The sequence below is a fragment of the Apteryx rowi genome, unplaced genomic scaffold (genome assembly GCF_003343035.1).
Source record: "Apteryx rowi isolate R43461 unplaced genomic scaffold, aptRow1 scaffold_150, whole genome shotgun sequence".
NCBI lineage: Eukaryota > Metazoa > Chordata > Aves > Apterygiformes > Apterygidae > Apteryx > Apteryx rowi.
Genome location: NW_020447753.1, coordinates 564,474 through 572,256, shown reverse-complemented (window position 1 = coordinate 572,256; position 7,783 = coordinate 564,474).

The window sequence follows — 7,783 nt, the reverse complement described above, 5'->3', positions numbered from 1 at the left end:
ACTTTAGCCCTGTGCTCAGCATGCACTCGAGTGCCAGTCATTACCAGCACCATGTGTTCAGTTCAGACTATATATCTTTGAGTGCTATATTTGGTTGTTTTCTGGACCACACATACTATTTATACAATGCCACATATGTTTTGTGGAGCCCTCTGCAGAAATGCAGACGTACCACTTGTTAGGCTATTATTTAGCTGCTAATCAGTAGCATTTCAGAGATGCCCTTCAGTGGCAAATCTACAATAACTGGGCTTCCCAGTTTTCAGGCCTGTACAGTCTACACCTTTGGCCTTCATTGAAGCTGGCCCTTGGCCTGCTGAGAGAATCTAGGCCTATGAATGAAAATTAGGGTGAGATTGTACTGGACTGTTTAATGATTGTAATCTTCAGACTTGAAACATTTGAACCCTCAGCAATTAAGAAAGTCCCAAAACAAGTAAGAAACTTTGAAGGAAGTAGACATTACACAATCTAGCTTTATTTGAATTAGAAAGAAACTAAATTAAAGTAGGTGGAGGTCAACTCCTGTTTTGCAAAAATGGATGTTTACCGCTATCATATCTGAAAACAAATTTCAAAGTCAAAGACAGCTGCATTCAACCACAGCTAGCCTAACAAGCTGCAAATATACCTCCCAGCTAAAAAAATGCTGATATGACCCAGTCCTGCACTTAGTAGGAAGTTACCCTAGCCAGGAGACTCCAAGAGCTTCTGGGTGGTGTTGTGCTCTCCTCCTTTTGAAACTGTGCCACTGATTCAGCAGGGGAGCAAGCAAAGGAGGCAGGTAATGCTGGGACTCTGGAGCCTCATTTGATTCCTCCCTTTATGAAAAGAGCAGTGGGTTTCAGCCTCCATGCGATGAAGCTATTTATGTTTTACACATTAAAGACTTTTTTGTTAAATACACCATGGGGAAAAAGACGGGTGCTGAGCTGTTCGGAGCAGAGCCTTCATGCCCTGTGCAGCAGTGCAGCACTAGCTACRCAGCATGCTGGGAAATGTGGGGTAAAAGCATAAATGGCCTATTTTAGGTCCCTTAAGGATGAGGATAGGCTTAGATCCTTTAGTGGGACTGACCTTGCATCTGCAAATGGGAGTAAATGTTGCAGTGCAATTTTGGCTTATAGCCTTAAATGCTGTGCACAGGCACAGGGCACGGAGAGAACTGGAAGCCCAAGAAAGGGATCTGGAGAAGCCAGAAAGCTCAGTGAGGAGCTGCCTAAGCGAGCCCATAGGAAATGCCTCCAGCTGGAGGGAAGCCAGCTTTTCATTCCAACACACGGTGGTAAATCCTCTCCTGTAGTTAAGTGCCTTATCCACAGTAGCCTTTCGCTGGAAAAGAAGGCAGCAGCCTTATACACAACGGTTAATCATATGGAGGTCTGGGACCAGTTTCCTCCTCTTCTGCCTGATTTGGAAGGTCTTCAGCCCAAATTTCCCACCTCTCTGACGAATGCTGTAACCAGGAGTCTGTAGGCACCAGAGGGTTAGTGCCTCCTGTTGAAGCCTTTCTATTTGATACAGGGTATTTAAGTATTCCCTGGAGCAGAGACTGCATTGGAGCAGGTCTCCCAGGTGAGTCTTCTAACCACCAAGCTACATCATTTTTCTCTCTCTTTCTCTCTGGCCTAATGAATATTTAAGATATGATAGTGATGACTGCCATAGAAAAACCCATGAGAAAATTAATTCTATCTTCATAGCATGGTTTGAATAGTGTGCAGTAAATAAAGCACTGGGGCCATGCACTGAATGTGGAGGATAAAAGAAAATGTTGAATAGCTTACTCATTAAGTGAACACCATCCAACATGAGCACAGAACGAGGCAAGAACTGCTTGGAAAAAACAGTATGTCATCAAGTAATTAAAGACTGTAGCAYAATGCATATGTATAAGGGACTGAATTAATGTTTTCAGGAAATCTCAATTTTGGCATTTACTAACACTGGAGTGCTTGACTTTGCAATCTGAGCAATATTCTTTTAATGTATCTTTTTGTGTGGGTAAGTCTGACATAAAAAGAACTTAGAGAGCCTCAGAAAGACCTTAAAAAGCCTGTTTCTTTCTCTTCTACCACAATTGCCTCTGAATGAGTGATTATGATAGCTGGCTGAGAATCATAATCAAATAATGAAAGCTAAGTTTAGTTGATAATTATTACCATTGCATTCCCTCTGTAGGAATTATTTTCCTCATTTTCATTCAGTACATTCTTTACTTCATAACCTCCCAGACTAACATGCAATGACTGTTACCAACAGTGTTACCAACCTCTACCACTATAGCTAAAGTTAGAGTGTGTGTGCGGGATTTAAAGGGTGAGGTTTTGAAGAGACAGTTAGAATAGATGGCTAAATAGTAAAAAGTAATGAAGATGGCAAATTTTGCCTGCTGTTCTGCTGATGAATTTGCCCAAGAGCAGATTGAAATATTTTAAAAACATATTTGCTATTCAAAAGCATTTGTCAAAGGTCAAATTCTTTCCTGGTTACTCACAGTGAAGCAAGACAAACCTGTCTGTAAAGCAAGCTGCTGGTGTGTGTGAATAAACGTGAGGGAATCTGTTCCCAATTAATTTATGGAAATAATTCTCCATTTCATAAGCAACACTTTGTGTGTGTTTGTTATTCAAAATGTGAATGATTTTGACCGATCTTAAAAGTAATATGGCGTGTTATCTGCTCTCTGACTGGATTTACACAGCACATTGAATTCATTTTATGGTAGAAATATTCAAGTATATTGAGTAATTTGGTTTCTGTGATTGTTTTCCAATATTCATAGATAGTTGCCCACCACAACATTTCCCTCCCCCCACAACATTTTCATTAAAGTAAATGGAGAACATAAACACAATAGGGACTAAAGTGAATTCATTTAACTATCTACAAGAATGTGTGTGAATTTTTTTGGCAGTATTTGCCCAGCACCAGTGATTAATGACTGAGGAAAGGATTACATTTAGTAAAACACATGAGAACAGTCAGGCAAGAAACACACACACATAATATTGCTAAATTCTCTAATGGTTTTAAAGTGAAAAGATAAAGGACATATAAAAAATGTGTCTTGTAGCTAGCTAAAGCAAATATTATGCTTTATAAAACACTTTTTATACYGATTTGTTGGAAGACATATTTTGGTAGCCTGCTAAAATATAAAGAGTCAGTGTAGCACAATATTTTTTGTAGTCTATCATATACATTTGTTTCCATTTTAGCAAAAGTACTTTTAAATGTGACAAAAGGGTGAATCAAGACACCCAACCTAATATCATTTAGAAATTTTGCTGTCCTCTGGGTGTTCTGTGGGTCTTTAGAAGAATAACAGAGACTAAAACTGGATACTTGTTTTATCTCACTAACACTGAGGCAACTAACTTTGGAAGAACAAAGATATATTTGACAGTCTATCCAAAGCACGCAGTCTGCAAGGAATCCATAGTTATATTTTGTTTATTAGATGGCGTGAGTTGAGTACTGGGTTTCTCCTCATTTCTTTCTGGACTGACTTTGTAAAGGGGGTTGTGACTCAGCCATAACTAGAATGGACTTGTGAGACAGAGTTTGTCCAGTTATTTATCAGTTTGGGTTTTGGAATTTTTTCTTGTTGAAGAGCAGAACGTTTTTTTAGTGGTTTTGAAATTTCAGGCCAAAGTGCTTGGATTTCCCACTAGTGCAGGAAAAAGGCAGTGAAGCCCTTGTTGCCAGGCCTGTCAGCTCAAAGATACCCCACAAAAGGACTCTTAAAATTGTGGACTTTGGATGCTTTTGACAAGTATGTCAGGATAGAGACAACTATGATTGGGCTGACTGCATTTTTATGTGGTTACAGCAGGCTCTTCAGGCCAGGGTGCTCTCCACTTAGGAAGCAATCTGTCTTTCTAAAACACAATGTATCCTGGTGTTGCCTCTGAAATGCCATGTTGTAAGCATCTTCCAGGGATTTATAGGCCTTAATTGTGTCTTTGTAGTGAAAAGTTATTGCTATACATACTAGCTAATGTGATACGCTTGACCACAGAAGTGGGAGAAAGCGCCTTTTTGTTCAGTTCTGGGTCTGGCTGGTTTGATTTAGAGTATACTCTGAGTCAAGCTGGTTGCTGTTGTGTTTCAGCTGGGCATAGAGATGCCATGGCCCTTTTCTTTTTCATCCAAAAGGACCCTTTATGATTAAGTTTACCTTGCTATAGAAGGATGGCCATAGACCAATCCCTAGCCCAAGATTTACGTGGCACCAAGTGGCTTGTGCTCACATGGGTGAGGGCTAACCCCTCTGGAGCAGATTTGTTTTCCAGAGCGCTARCTGAAACAGTGGAGGACTGAGCCAGGCTGTATTGATAAGCTGTGGTTCTTCGCTCATGCTTGCTTCCTGATCCACTAGGGCTAATGGTATGGATATGCTTGCGTTGGGACCAAAGAGGTATACAGCATAGATACTATACATTAACACCCATGGATTCTGCTTTCAAACAATGAGTCAGGCAGCAGATTGTGCTGTCTTTCATCTCCTTTTTGTGCCTGGCTTGCATAAAGAGGGTTCAGGAATGGAGCCTGTTGCTTTCATGTTCACATGGACTGTAGATTGGCACGTCAGCACTGACTCACAAATGTGCTGAACAAATTAAAGAACTGTGGTATGAAGAATATTCTTCTTTATGGTAATGACTGGTTCCAGCAGAAACTGAAACCTTTTCTTTATTCGGAATCAAGTAGAATGCAAGCAACAGAATTTCTTTTTTTTTTTCTACAGTAACGATAGCCTTAATGAGAGTACCTTTGAGGTGAAAAGATATTCTTTCCTGTCTCCATGCTAAGACTAACCTTCCTTCTAAACCATCAAAATGATGTCTATTATGCCAAATGTGAGCTTTTCCAGACATGGAAATCTGCCTCTGGTAGGGCAAAGGTGTGATATTTTCTGCTGGTTGCTGAGAGACAATGTCTCCCAGCTTCCCTCACTGTAAAAGCTGGTGTCCCAGAAGTAAATATTTCTCTAATGTAGACTGATTGGCTACACCTGATTAGCATTTGTAAAGGGAACAAGCCAGTGACCATCCTTTGGCCCTGTGAATGTCATGGTCTGTATCCATTCAGCTAAAATTGCCCTCAAAACCATGTTGGCTCTGTCCCGCTGTCTGTTGGGAATGACCTCAGAGTGGTGCTAATTTCTTAGCAGCGCTTTATAGTGAAAGCTGGTCTGAACCAAAAGCGTGCCAGAGAGTCTGCTTAAAGTTTTATTGTATCACACACTGATACTTGGCCCAACGCCTTGGTCCTCTTTCTTTTACTGGTACTGATGTATCCATGCAGTCTGAGCRGTCATTTTCCCCAGAGAAGAGTTTCATATAATTTGCTGCTACGTGATTTTGTCTTTTTACCTCTGGCTTTCTAAAAAAGACCTAGAACTTATAACATGACACAGCAGTTAACCAACCCAGACACACAATATTTGAAACCTGGGTCTCCCATTGTCCCCAAGTTTGTTAAGGCTGGAAGCTGGTCTGGGAGTGGAGACTGATGATGTTTTTTAATAAAACAAGAACAAGTGTACTTAATTTTTTAATTTATAAAAGAATTGACTGTTTACTCAAGAAGGGATTGGAAGCCTTTTGTGTGCTTTTTAATTTTTTTCTATTTTATTTGAGATAAAGGCAAGCCAAGCTGTYGTTCTTAAGCAAAGTAGTTTTACAAGCAAGCTCTCACAGGAATGAAGAGTTGCTTCCCAATGCTTAAGCATTATTCTGTATAATTATGGATATTTTTTTCCTTCCAAAAATATTTCTTTTTGAGAAGCTGACATTTCAAAGGCTTTCAATTTTGTGTGTCATTATCAAATAATCTTTTTTGTACTTGGCTGTTTATTATTGGATTGCAACAACGATAAAGCTCTAGGGGTTTTGTCTCCTTTGGTATGTTAATTAGCTATTTTTCCTTTGATCTTTTTCTTACTGAAAAGAGTGAAAAGCTATCTCAGTAGGGAATCATACTGATGTACATTCATCCCCTCATCTCCATAATCTGAGGATCAGAGGGAGACAACAAATTTCACTGCTGAGTGAGGTTGCTATAGGCCTTAGTTATAATGTACTCTGTTTCTAAATAATCCTACCACCACTTATATTTGGAATATTGAAGAAGAACCTCTGAGAAAAAGAAATGCAAAAATAATTAATTTTAAACTGCAAGACACCTTCATTAATTTAACTTTTTCTTCAAATTTTAAGCTTATGCATATGCCACAAGCCTTTTCTTTCTTGTATGCCTCTACACTTTTTTCCTTTTTTTCATTCCTTTTTACTGTTGACTTTTGATGCATTTTCAGTTCTCACAGAAATAAAATATGGGCTAGGTACAGAGTAACCATTGAGTGAATTTTTTAAGTGTTAGGTGTTAGAATAGCTTTCCTATGGAAATGATGAAAATCCTGTAACTTGGGACAGTTGAAGGGGCATCTCTGCTGTCTAAAGCTTCAGTTCAGTTGCCTTCCTTACTGTGGTATCTATAGCTGTCTGAGATGCTCTCAGGTCTCCCACTCGGCTACTACCTCTTAATCCAGGAGGGTGTATGTCCTTTGTCATATCTGACAGCCCCATGTAGAAGCTACAGGCACCCTAGGACACGTGAAATAGCATTAGATGCCTATTTGTATGCAACTGATTTTGAGCCTTAAATGTCTATTTTGTGATGAGTTCAGAAGAGTCTCTGAAAATATGTCTTTTCACTGACCATAAAGAAAGCCTAGAAGGCTAGTTCAGATTTTGAGATGTCTGTGGTAGACATCTAGATTTGGTTAAGTGAATCCCATTCTTGTTATCCTGGGCACAGATATCTCAAAGACCTCTGGAGTCGTGTTGTTCCTGGGTAGGTACATTTTTTGTTTCCCTAGAGCTCCTGCATGCTATGGTATTTGCTCTGGTACTTTTGACACAGAATCAAAAACAAGTGGAATTCACGCTGGAGCAGCTCTGGAGTGATTTCAGTGCTTACACCTTTCTACATGCTACACAGACATGGGATGCAACCTGTGACTGCTGCAGGTTAGTGCTATGGTACAAAGAGCCAGAGATATTTTTTTTGGCCATGGAGGGATCAGTGCTGTTAATTTTATAAATGCACTTCTTGCATGGCAACATATCCCCTCAAGCTTTTTCCCCCTGTCTGTAAGGCTTCAGCTTTTAAGACATTTTCTCACAACCTAGGGCAATGAGCAGACAGGMTGATTTGGATTTTCTTACAGTCTTATGCAATAAAAATCTTGCTCCCATAAGGATCAGTTGTTCTGATCAAGATTCAGGTAGGATTTCCAATGGTCTGTGATCACAGGAGGGAGGATTACTGCTTTCTGCCCTGAGTTAGGCATCAAAGTCTGAGCTAGGTACACTAACTTCCCTTTAAAAGCCAATGAAGAGTAATTGAAGGCTGCAGAGGAGATTCGGCATTTAACACTGCTCTGATAAATCACTCTCTGGATTTCTTTCTATTGACTATAAAGGGAGTCTCAAATGATGAGCTCACCCAAACTTAGACATTTATAAAATCAGTGAAATAAAAATGCCTCAGATGGACCTGGGACCAGTGAAGGCTTTGCTCCTGTTCTTCAAGAAGAAATGTTCTGTCAGCCTCTATAAACATACATGGGATTGAGTTATATACAAGGCCATTATTTTTATTTTTTTGTAATTCTTTTACTGTTATACTGCTTTTTCAGTATTCAAATGGTGATCTTCATTTGAAGGTGTTTCAGGAAAATTTAAGAAATTTTGCTTTGCGATCATAATTA